The 12,973-nt window shown below is 46.3% G+C and overlaps 1 protein-coding gene across 50 annotated transcripts in view; it reads right to left on the reverse strand.

Moving 5' to 3' along the window:
- Positions 1-12,973, reverse strand: part of NFIX (nuclear factor I X) — a 5,476,577-nt gene that overhangs the window by 1,649,635 nt on the left and 3,813,969 nt on the right. For all 50 annotated transcript variants that reach the window (XM_078684524.1, XM_078684487.1, XM_078684527.1 and 47 more), the window contains one exon: positions 10,607-10,664. The gene's annotated coding sequence lies outside the window, so the exon portion shown is untranslated. The remainder of the gene's footprint in view (positions 1-10,606; positions 10,665-12,973) is intronic.

The raw sequence follows: 12,973 nt of genomic DNA on the forward strand, positions 1-12,973 counted from the left end.
GGGTAAAAATGCCTGCAGATCCAATGAGATGCAATGTCATTTGGTTGTCTTCTAAATGTATTTCTTACAGGTGCTGACAAGAAGCAAGGCTGAGGTCAGGCCTGTGGTTATCTATTTCTTGATATTATCTAATATTCAGTATTTATCTTACATTTAATATTTATTCACCTAGTATTTATTGGCAAGTGCTGAAATACATGTATTTGAAAGAAAAGCTAATAAGGTAATAATACTGTGAATTCTTGATTACTCTGACTCTGCTCTATTTAGATAAAAGTTATCTAATTTTTATACAAACTAACTGGAGTGGCGTCACTCATTGGGTGCCCATTTTTACTGTCTCAGTGGTTGCGTGTGCTGTATAGTCGCTTTACACATAAGCTTTCGGATGCCTACCCGCTCGTGCCATGCTACCCTCGGGGAGCTGGTGACCCCAGTTCCAACACTGGTCTTTCAACCACCCACCGGATTTAGAGTGGAGTCACGTGACCTTAACTCTGAATAAACCACAATGAACAAGTTACTTACCTTCGGTAACTATGTATCTGTAAGATACATACATTAGTTATAGATTCCTTACCTTAGAATTACCTCCAGGTGTCAAACTGGATCAGGAGAAAATTTTTCGGAGCAGTACCCCTGTGCGTTGTTCGCTCCTTCGCGCTGACGTCAGTTCTGACACAACTTTCCACACCAGAAGCGCAGCGCCATGCAAGACACTGACCACTAGTGCGCAAAACTAGGCCCTTTTAAGGGAGTCCCTATCCCTAGAAGTCATCTCTCAGAATGGGGAGGATGGGTGGGCTGTAAGGAATCTTTTACTAATGAATGTCTCTTACAGATATATTGTTATTGAAGGTAAGTAACGTGTTCATATGAAAGAGACCATTAGTTATAGATTTCCTACCTTAGAATAGATACCCCAGCAATACCAACTCCGGAGGTGGGTCAGTGAACTAAGATCACACCAGGAAGTCCTGGAGAACAGAACGGCCGAAAAACTGTCGCTCAGGACTTGGCTGTCCAGGCAGTAATGCCTAGTAAACGTGTGCAGGGATGCCCACATGGCTGCCTGGCAGATGTCAACCAGCAGAACTCCACGTCCCAAAGCAGTAGTAGCTGCTGTCACCCTGGTAGAGTGGGCGCGCCGTCCTACTGGAGGTTCCTTTTTAGCCAAAGAATAACAGATCTTAATGCATAGGATGACCCATGGAGAGATGGTACGTTTGTGCACTGCCCGACCTTTCTTGATGCCCACATAACCAACGAAGAGTTATTCGTCCACCCGGAAGTCTTTAGTGCGGTCAAGGTAGAAAGACAGCACACGTTTTGGGTCTCGAAGGTGGAGCCTCTCCTCCTCTTTGGAAGGGTGCGAAGGAGGGAAGAAGGTGGGCAATGTGATGCTCTGACCTATGTGAAAAGAGGTAACCCCTTTGGGCAGAAAAAAGGGCCTAGTACAGAGGACTCCTTTATCCGGATGGACAGCAAGAAAGGGAGGTCTGGAAGATAAGGCTTGAAGCTCATTCACCCTGCGAGCACAGGTGATGGCAAGCAAGAAAAGTCTTCAAAGTAAGGAGACGAAGAGGACAAATACGTAGCGGCTCAAAGGGAGCTCACAAGAGATAAGTGAGGACAAGATTCAAGTCCCACTGGGGCATTACGAAAGAAGGAGGAAATAGATGAGTGATGCCCTTCAGAAATCTGTTAACAATAGGGAACTTGAAAAGAGAAGGCTGATCAGGAAGGCGAAGAAAGGCCGAAATGGCCGAAAGATAGCCTTTAAGAGTGCCCAGAGTGATGCCCTGCTGGACCAAAGAAAGAATGAAGAGGAGAACCTCTGAAAGAGGGGCAGAAAGGGGACCCACAGCCTTTGCTGTGCACCATGCCACAAATTTGTTCCATCTACAGGCATATACCGTTTTAGTGGCGGGACGGGACGCCTGGCTGCCAAGATGACATTACAGACTTCGGGAGGAAGGTCGAAAGCTGTCAGCTGTTGCCACTCAATCTCCACGCAAGGAGGTGAAGACTGGACAGGTTCGGTGGAGGACCGTCCCCTGCTGCTGCGACAGAAGATCCTCCCGAAGAATCAGTCTGATCGGAGGATTGAGGGCCATGCTCAAGAGCTCGGGGTACCAGACTCTTTGTGCCCAGTTCGGAGCCACAAGAATTACTTGGGCCCAGTCGCGCTTTATCTTCTTCAGTGCTCTGGGTAGAAGTGGTACAGGCCGAAAGGCGTGCAGGAGGCCGCAATTCCACTCGAAATGAAAAGCTTCACAGAGCGAGTGCCACCTTGGACACTCCAACGCGTGGAACTGCTGACATTGCCCGTTCTCTGCGAAGATGAATAGATCTAACCAAGGCTCTCCCCACTGCTGAAAGAGACCTTGCACCACCTCCGAGTGAAGATGCCATTCGTGAACCATCATGCACTAGTGGCTGAGTTTGTCCGCCCTGGCATTCAGGGAACCTGCCAGGTTTTGAACCACCAGGGATATGTCCTGATGTTCCAGTCATGTCCACAGGCGAAGAGGCTCTCAACCCCACCCCGCCCTGTTTGTTGCAGAGCCACATGGCAGTGGTGTTGTCCGTGACTACCTGCACTACTCTTCCTTTGAAAGGGAAGGAATGCCTTCAGTGCAAGAAGAATCGCCCGGAGCTTCAGAAGGTTGGTATGGAGCCCAGACTCTGCCGGACCCATGTGGCCGCCCCATCCCAGAAGTGACGCATTCGTCACTACTGTGAACTCTGGTTGGGGAAGAGAGAGGGATCTGCGGCTGACCCAATCCTGATTCGTGAGCCACCACTGCAACTGACTTGCTGGTCCCCTCCGAGATCTGGTTGACATCGGATAGATTCCCCTGATGCTGCACCCACTGGAACTTCAGGTCCCACTGCAGAGCCAGCAAAAGCCATCTTGCATGATCCACCAGCCGGATGCAGGAGGTCATGAGGCCCAGCAGCCTCAGGGTCATTCTCGCCGAAATCCGGGATAGAAGCTGAAACATCGGTATCATAGAACAAATATCCCAAACTCGCTGCTCGGCAGGATAAACCCGAAACTGCGCTGTGTCCAGAACCGCTCTGATAAAAAGGAGCCTCTGAGAGGGAATCAGGCGTGACTTCGGCACGTTGATCGTGAACCTCAGCGAATGCAAGAGGTCTGCTGTAGTCTGGAGGTGGAAGACAACAGCCTGGGGCGAGCCCACCTTCAAAGGCCTGTCGTTGAGATAGGGGAAGACTAGAATCCCTGATCTGCGCAGATCAGCTGCGACCACCGTCATCACTTTTGTGAACACCCGAGGGACACTAGTAAGGCCAAAGGGGAGCACGGTAAACTGAAAATGCTTGTGGCCTACCATGAACCGTAGGTAACGCTGGTGGGCAGGCAAGACGGGGATGTAAAAGTAAGCTTCCTGCAAGTCCAAACGCTACCATCCTGTCTCCAGGGTCAAGGGCAGACAAGGCCTGAGCCAAGGTTAAAATCTTGAACTTCTGCTTCTGGAGGAAGAGGTTGATGTCCCTGAGGTCTAAGATAGGACACAGGCCTTTGTCCTTCTTGGGTACCAAAAAGTAGTGGGAGTAGCCTACGGCCTACTTCTGGCACAGTGACGTGTTTGATAGCTCCCTTCCCGAGAGAGTCGTAACTTCCTCCGACATACAATGGAGTGTTGGTGGCATGGAGGGAGAGGTAGTCTCGAAGGGGAGGGAGTAGCCCCTTCGGACTATCTGCAAAACCCACCTGTCCAACATGATTTTGTGCCAGTGGAGGAGGTGATGGCGAATCCTGACGCCCACTGGCAACTGGTGGCCCTGAAAGGTCGGACTAGGAAGGCTTGGAGGCTGCTGCAGAGGGAGCATTGGTGGACTAGCCAGCCCGCTGGCCCCAAACACACGACGCTGGGTCCCACATCCCTGGCCACACAGAGGCTGGGTAGCTTGCATGGCTTTGGCGTAACGTGGTGGGGTACCCCTTCCATAGCCACAAAAGGCAAGAAAGGCAGACTGCATGGGGAGAGAAAAGGCTGCGAGGCCCAAGGATCTGGCCGTAGCCCTAAAGTCCTTGAAATGCTCGAGCGCGTTGTCCTCCTTGTCACCAAATAGGCGACGACCGTCAAAGGGCATGTCCAAAAGGGTAGATTGAACCTCCCCAGAGAAGCCAGATGTTCTTAGACAGGCGCAGCGCCTCAGGGCTACCGACGTGGAAACCGTTCTACCCAGTGAGTCGGCGGTATCCAGCCCACACTGGATGTTGAACTTTGCTGCATATCGACCCTCAGCAACAACGTGAGTGAGCATAGCCCGGGCCTCCTCCAGGCACTGTGACAGCACGTGCGCGACCGTATCCCACACCGTGTGTGTATAACAGCCCAAGAGACATGCGGTGTTCACCGCCCGCAGTCTTAAGCTGGCAGAAGAAAAGATCTTCCTAAGATGGTCCAGCTTCTTGTATTCCTTATCTGGGGGAGCAGTAGGAATGCACCTTTTGAGGATGAGACTTGGACCACCTCAGTGTAGGGTGTTGGGAGAGGAAAAGTGGGTCGCCCGGGGCTGGGGGGTGGCGTCGGGCAATCATCTTGTCCACAGGAGCCCCTGTGCTGTGGTTGGACCAAGTGTCCAGAATTATGTCGGTGAGGGCTTCATTAAAAGGCAGCAGGGGCTCGGAAGAGGCTGCTGCTGGCTGAAGCACCTCCGTGAGGAGATTAGTCCTCACAGCTACTGTAGGAAGCTCGAGGCCCAAGACCTCAGCCACTCTATGCACCCTACCACAGCATAGGAAGCTCCCTCCTCCGTAGCCACGGTAGGGGGAGAAAGCATACCAAGGTCTGGGGAGGTATCGAGACCACTGGCATTACCCAACTCCTCTTTCCAGTCCGGTTCCTTGAGTTGGTCTGCTAGAGGGTTAATAGACCCCTCCCAGTCCTCACCCTTCTCTGGCTGCCACTCAGGGTGGTAGGGAACGCCAGTAATGAACAGTGGGACAAAAATACCCTCCGGCGCCGGTACAGACATCGATTGACGTTGGTCCGGTGCCGTGTCCACATTGAAGATGAGGCTGGGGTTGATGCCGGTTGGGGGCACAACTGGCGTCGAGGGCGTCACCACCAGGATCTGTTCCGGGGAAAGTACCGTGAGGTCGACCGGCACCGATCCAGACCTGGGTCCATGGGGACCCTGCTGCGCAGGGGCCAGAGCCACCGGCTTCGAAGGCTCAGGGCCCCCAGCTGGGTCTGCGGGCCCGAAGGCGCACAGGCAGAGTCGGGCTGCCCAAAGATACTGTGAAGCGCTTTGTAAAATTGATGAAGCTGGGTAGGGGACGCTTTGGCTCCGGGAAAGGGACGGAAGCACGGAGCCATCCCAGTGGTCTCAGAGGAGAAGCCGGAGAGCGACAACGCTCCGGGTCCCATGTCGTATCGACCGGCGGATGGGAAGAAGGCGAAGAGTGAGGATGCTTCTTCACCTTCTTCTTGTGCTTTGACTTACCCGAAGAGTGTGAACACTTTGATGACAAGTGGTGATGGCACCGCGACCGGTCCCACGACCTTCCCCTTACTGGGACCTCGAGCGGCGCAGAGCAGACTGTCGGGCCTCCAAAAGCTTTTGGGACTGCTCCCGCAAATACTTCGGGTTCAGGGCCCGACTTCAGGTCGTGGTCACGTTCCAGGCACCAAAGACACATGAGGTGCGGATCGGTGACCGACATCAACTTGAGACAGGAGTCACAAGGCTTGAAACTGGACTTCCCTTGTGCACCAGGAGTTGTAAGACTCAAAATACGCCGACAAAAAGTAAAAAAAGGGTTAGTCAAAGAGTGTCTAAGGGGCACGCTCTCTCTGGATCTGCGCTGGCTGGCGCGGAGAAAGAAAGAACTGACGTCAGCGTGCAGGGGTGGCGTCTAAATAGACACTGAGACCTCATCCCGGCGACCACGACGCTGAATGTGGAGTCGACCGACGCCACCTACCGACGCGCAGGGGTATGCTATGAAAACATCTCTTCGGATCCAGTCTGACTCCTAGGGGTTATTCACGTACTAGGGTGCTGACATGATTTTTGAAAATGCTGGGGCATATATATATCCCAGAAGTGTAGCTAGCAAGTGAAGCGAGTGGGTCAGACTTTTTTTAAGTGGGGTCATGTGTTCTCCCCTTAAAAATGTTGGGGTCAAAAGTAGCATTTTGAAGAACAATACCCATATACATTTCTAAATAACATTGGCTCTAAAAGGGCACTAATTAAATATTAAGGGCCACATTTGCAAGGAAGTAACGCAGTGTGGTGCTGCAAGCCATTTGGCTGCACAGTGCTGCGTTACTTCTGAAGCAAAGGGATACGTTATATTTACAACAATATGACGTATCACTGAGCTCTCCCCGCGCTGGCACAAAACTGGATGCCATGATGCCATGTGCCAACGCAGGCACATTGCTGGTATGATTATTTTTGTGCAGGAAGGGACACCTTCCTTCACAAAAACAATCACAAGAGGTGTTTTCCTCTTTTCCTCTTTCTGTGTGTGCTGCAGAATTTCTACTAGTTGCACCTCCTTACGCCTTCCCAGGGGAGGCATATGATTCAGGCTCATTCTCAGGTTTAAAAAATGTTGTAAATCTGGGCATGCAGCAGAATCCATGGGTGTTGCATTGGAATACCCACAGCAACACCCATGGAACGCCTCTGTCACGCAAAGTCCTGCGTGAAAAGGGGTCTTATTTACAGGGACACGAAAAGCCATGCAGGGTGGCTTGATGTGGCCTTGTAAATATGGAGCACCACACTGTGCCGCTGGTGTGTCACAAAGCGCAAGGGGCTTGAAAATATGCCCCTAAGTCCTTACATGGTGTACCATTGAAAACTGACTCTCATTAGGAGCTCACTTCATTGTTTCGGGGTCTTCATGTACCAATGGTGTCACCCTTAGGCCAACCAATACATACAATATACCACTACCAGAATTTTGCCATTAATGCCACTCATATATCATGGGTGACCCGAATGCTGAAAATTTTAGGGCCTTTCTCCTCCCATATGCCATAATTGCCCTGCTTCAGGCCAAGAACTATCACTAATTTGAAAGGACCAGTAATTTGCCACAGTCACCTTCGTGCCACTAATTTCCTCTAGTGTGCAAGCATTTTTCCACTGGTGGTAAATATTCCAAGAATTAACTCTAGTATGCCAGTACCAGTATTTTACAGTGGGTGCCCATTATAACAAGAATTATCTCCAGTATGGCAATTCCATTATTTTGTCACAGGTACTCTTGCACTCAGTCTCACTCGTTCTCATTCATTCACACTCACTCACTTTCACTCACATTCACTCTTACACTCACTCATACGTTCTGACTCACATTCATCTGCACTCACTCTCATGAACTCTTTTTATTACTCTGAGTCACTTATTCCTATTCTCACTTCACTCACTCAGTGCCACTCTGATTTACACTCACTTTGATTTTCACTCATACTCTCTAACACTCCCTCACAGTCATTTATGCTCATTCACGTGCAGTCACTCTTACTTTGTCTCAATCCCTCTGATTCACTCACACTCACTTACTGACATTCAATCTCACTCAGTCTCCCTATACATCACTGACTTTCACTCTCACACAGGCATACACACACTCGCACATACAAACATGCCCCTTTCATATAAACATACTCTCACCGGCAACCAAGCACACAGCATACATTTGAAAATATTTTTACTTACCTCAGTTTCCAGAAAAGGTGCCTTTCCAGCTTATTGTGCTCCATTTTTTGCTACACTAAGAGTATATTTGTGCATTCAAGAAACAGTCTCACAGTCTTTCACGTTTGGGTCTCAGGTTACCTGCTCGGTTGGTGATCATTTTTCGCAGGTATGGCCTCGGGCTCAGGTTTTCCACTTCTCCCCCGATGATGGCTTTTGAAGTGCGGGCAGCTACCTTGTTCTTCATGAGGTCTATAGAGGTGACCAGCATAGCATGCCTGTTCAGGAAATGCTTGGTTGTAGCTGTTGGGGCCTCAAGGTCTATTATGTTATGCAGATTTGTAGAGCGCACTATCACCCTGAGGGTATCCTGGCGCTGAGCAGGTTTGAATCTAGGCACAACTAGGGCCTAGTGGGACTACTCGAAAAGCCAGGTCATCAGCTTATTGCAGAATTCATGAAGTGAGGAGGAAGCTCTTATATGTAGCGGCAGGTCTCTAGGTGCAATATAGGAGAAGGCTAACAGCCAGATCTGTCATTTTGACACTAGATTTCATATTTAATATTGGACATCATTTTTCCGTGACTCCCTAATCTCAACTGCTATCCTCCATACCATAAATTCCAAAATGCTAGGTAACTCATTGGACTAAGTCATATATGAACTGGCTCGATAGGAATGGTATTTAGATCATTATAACGTACATAGCACAAAAGTTTATAATGTTGCGCGCTGGCGTTTATAGGCTCGCTATGTCTGTGTTACTTTATTGTAAATCTTGATGAGCTGTAATAGAAGTCGACGGATTTGATTTTACAATGCTGAATACATACTACCACAAATATCATGCAAGTAATGTAGTAACTCTGCCTGCAGACTCAATAAAAATTTGTTTTGAAGAAAAAAAATGGTAGGTAACTGATTCTTTCTCCTGCATTGCAGTTTTTGGGTAAATGCAGAGTTAGTTCATATGGCTCTTTCTGTAACTACATTTCACTGGCCTGCTCAAGTACGTGTGATAGTGTGGTAGATATTTAATGTCTCCTAAACGCACCCAGCTAAGCACGTACTCATTAATGAACTTATAAATGTATGGCCACACTTCTATAATCCTGTTTTTATAAAGATTTTTTCTACCTTTCCAGTTTGTTTTATATCAAATATGTGCCATATTTCTGAAATGACAAGTGTGTCCCTAATGTTATGCTTAATCCCACTTGCTTATTTATATTTGAGCATAGATTCAGTGCTGATTATGCATTTATCCAGTTAGCTATGAGAATCCCCCACGAGCTTCAGTTTTGGTGCTGGTTTGTGTAGCCTATGTCTCAGTACCCCAGACAATCCATAGTTCAGTGCCTGGAATCAGTCACCCATTTCCATACATGAGGAAAATGGCGTCACGCAAGGAGCTAATGAGCGTTAGCCCTGGACGAATAAAACTGGAACAAATAAAAATAAATACCGTCTCTAATCCTAGGCCTGCTTACTTTGTCATAAATCACTGTGTAATGGAGTACATTGAAACAGACCAGTAAAGGACAAAGAGTCCTATTGGTTAGGAAGGCTTCACATGCTAATTAATTTAACGAACCAGCAAGCAATCTCGGTGTGCTTTTTGTGCTATTCTGGTACTCGCTCATAAAACAATACTTATGTGAAAGAAACTTACTTGGTGACAAGAGCTTTCATCCCTGCTTTGTTTAAGCAAGTAATTTAGTTCGAAACGTGTTCTTATACAGGGTTGCATCTTTAGCGTTTAATGTATGGTGTAGTTTCAGCACGGGTTCATATGCCATTGCCTGTTCCTACCATTTTGTATTCTTCTATTTTTTAGCACTTCAGAGCAACTAGGGCTGAAGTTATTTAGCACACCTGCTAACAGTTTGCTCAACTGAAAGGCTTCAAACCCTTTCCAAGTGTCTCAAGTTGCCTGCGATGTTCAATGACTGTGTTTAGGTTTGGGTTGGGTGTTTGCACCTTTGTAGATCATGGCATTTTTAGGCCTGGGGTAAATTCTGTTCCGCTCTCGAAATTTGGGTAATTTTGTGTTCCGTGGAGAACGCGGAATTGCCAAAAATTCGCGAACAGGAAAAAAGCATTGCGAAAGGGTGAAACAATCAATTCCGCGTGTTCGCAGAACTTTTGCATGCTCGCAAAGATTTTTTACTGTTTCGCTGAGCTTTGCATAGCGCGACTACGCAAATTCCGCCCACCCCTAGTCATTATTCAGATTCTTCTTGTGGAAAAGTGTCCAAAGGTTTTATAATGGGAACCTCGATGTTTCGAGTATTTGTTTATTATTTACCATGCGCCATTTTGCATCACAGAAATTATGACATACAGAGCCAGCTTCGTTATTCCTTGTACAGTGCTTCATGCTAACTACTTTATATTGGCTAATGAATATCACTTGCACATTTATGGAATATCAAAGAGCTCCAATGTAGCACTATCATGTGCAAATAGATTTATGTGTAGATGTGAATTTTAATAAGTTTTAAATCAGCCGCGGCCCGTACAGGTAAGAGCAGTGGGGCCGAGTGAGGGGGAATTTCGACGGACGATGACCAGGGCAAATTATTTATTCATTTAATTTTCCCTGGTCATCTTCGGTCGAAATCCTCCCTCACCCAGCCCTGCCTCACCGCTCTTACCTTGTACTGCCCGCGGCTGTTTTAAATCCTACCAAAGATCATACAAAATTTAATTATGGTTGTGTTTTAGTGATGTTACTTTTTACATCTGGCATAGTAATCACACAGAATTGGAAAACAGATTTAAATCAACAGCATAATCGGGTCACAACCACCAAGACATGCAATAAGGAGCAGATTATTTTTCTAAAGTTCAATTTGTTAATGTACAAACCACAAACAACGGAAAATTACATATAAAAATGCTCACCAAAACAAATATTTGAAGCAATCTGTTACTTGCATCATCTTTTCATCCAAGGGAAAATCTGAAAGATTTTACATATATTCAAATATTATGGTTAAATTATAAAGTTTCGGATTCAATTATATTTTTTCATCAACAAAGACATTTGGTAAATATGCTCAGAAGATACTCTAGAGGAGGGTGTATGCAAAGATGTGTTAATTCACAAGTAAATAGAAGGTAGATCCCCAAGAAGAGAATATAATATTAGTTTGCACATTTTCTTCACTGAGGCGGTTTAAGAACATTATTGTGAAACAATACAGAATAATTAAAGCTGTTCCATAATTGCAGAAATTCCTCTAAAAAATATCCACATTGCATGCCAAAAAAAAAAACATTTGAAATCACCAGTCATTCAGGCAGTGTCCCAGTGTAACATTTCTGTGGGCATTTCTCTCAATGCCAAAAAGAGCACCTTAACCCTTTTTGAGTTACAAATATTGCAACAACATAATACAATGACATTTAATATAGGGTTTCAAGAATACACTGGAAGAGGTTTGAATATTGAAATATTTTGTCACTTGCGATACAGAGAAGGTTGTATTAGCACGTGGCATTCAATATCTGTGTTGCTTTAATTATACCACCCAGGCATCACAAAATCTAAAATCGGATGGGGAGCACATAAATCTGAAACCATACATTTCAAAAGAAATTCATTAGTTGCCGGTCACATCTTGCTTGAATTAATTTTAGTTTCAGAGTTTAGATGCTATTCGATTACAACCGAAGGGAGGACATGTAGAAGAGATACAAGCAGAAAGATTTGGTGGCTACACCTATTTAGTGCAATTTACGAAATCTAAGCAAATAAATTCTAGTATCTACTGCATTTTATAAAAACGACTAAAGTGGCCAACAAGAGCCTTAGACTTGAATCTTTCTTTGATGGTCACATTAGTTTGAGAATACTACAAAAATACAGCAGATATGGATATCATTATATAATAACAATCCAATATCATGTGGTCGACTTGGGATGGGAAACATTTCAACTCCAGTGTATGGTACTGATGCTACTGTTTTGAACTTTAAGGCAAAACAAAAATTGAAATAAAACACATAAGACTGAAATTATGATTATGCTTGTGTGTTGTTTTACTTAAAGGATGTTGAACTTAGTGTTAGCATTTTCATTTCAGAACTGCATGATGAACAAGTTACTTACCTTTTTTATTGCTGTATCTGTTAGAGACTCTATCTAGCCGCAGATTCCTTACCTTAGAATTATCCCCCGTCGTCAGACTGGATCCAGAAATATTTCGTGAGCAGTACTCATGCGTGCTGGTAGGTGGCGTCATTCAGGTCCGCATGGTGACATCGGCGTTGCCTGTGCCGGAAGTGACATGAGCAGTGCCTATATAGGCGGGAAACATCCTTTACAACGCAACTTTTACCACGCAGTGCCTTTACGATGCAACTTTTACAACGCAAACCATTACAACGCATTGCGCTGGGGGGCGCTCTAGGATAGGGAATAGGTTTAATTTACTATCCAACACCTTCCCTACTATCCACGGGGACTGGAGTTGGAATAGTAAATTAAACTATTCACTATCCAGCGCCCCAAAGCACTATGCGTTGTAAAGGCATGCGTTGTAAAAACAGCGTTGTAAAGGCATGCGTGGTAAAAGCATGCGTTGTAATGTCATACATCCATATAGGCGCCACCCCAGCACGCTGATGTCAGTTTCTTTTCGTGACTTTCCATGTCAGGAGCTCAGAGCCACAAAGAACAATGGTGTAGAAAACTAGGGCCCTGAAAGGGGAAGAGCCATGTCCCTAGAAATCTGTTTACGGGAGAATGGGTGGGTTGGTAAGGAATCTGCGGCTAGACAGAGTCTCTAACAAGTAAGGCTTTGCCGAAGGTAAGTTAGTTGTTCATCTGATAGAGACTTCTAAATGCAGATTCTTTGCCTTAGAATAGGATACCCAAGCAATACCTCTTGGAGGTGGGTCTGCAAAACTGTTTCACACTAGTAAGTGCTGCAGAAAGTTGTGCTTCCTGAACATATGTAGAGACGCCCACGTTGCTGCCTGGCAGATATACAGGACCGGAACTGAATTTGTTAATGCAGTGGTTGCAGATTTAACTCAAGTGGAATGAGCATGCAAACACTCAGGGGGTTGTTTCTTGGCTAATGAGTAGTAGATGTTAAGTCAAAGCATGATCCATCGGGAGATGGTCTGTTTCTGCACGGCCTTTGCTTCTTCGCTCTGACATACCCTATGAAGAGTTGATCATCTACCCGGTTAAGTCGTTCCGCTTCCTTAGAGGGATGTGGCAGAGTGTCAAAAGTAGGCATAGTGATGGACTGGCCCACA

Source organism: Lissotriton helveticus, chromosome 1_1, assembly GCF_964261635.1.
Source record: "Lissotriton helveticus chromosome 1_1, aLisHel1.1, whole genome shotgun sequence".
NCBI classification, from domain to species: Eukaryota; Metazoa; Chordata; class Amphibia; order Caudata; family Salamandridae; genus Lissotriton; species Lissotriton helveticus.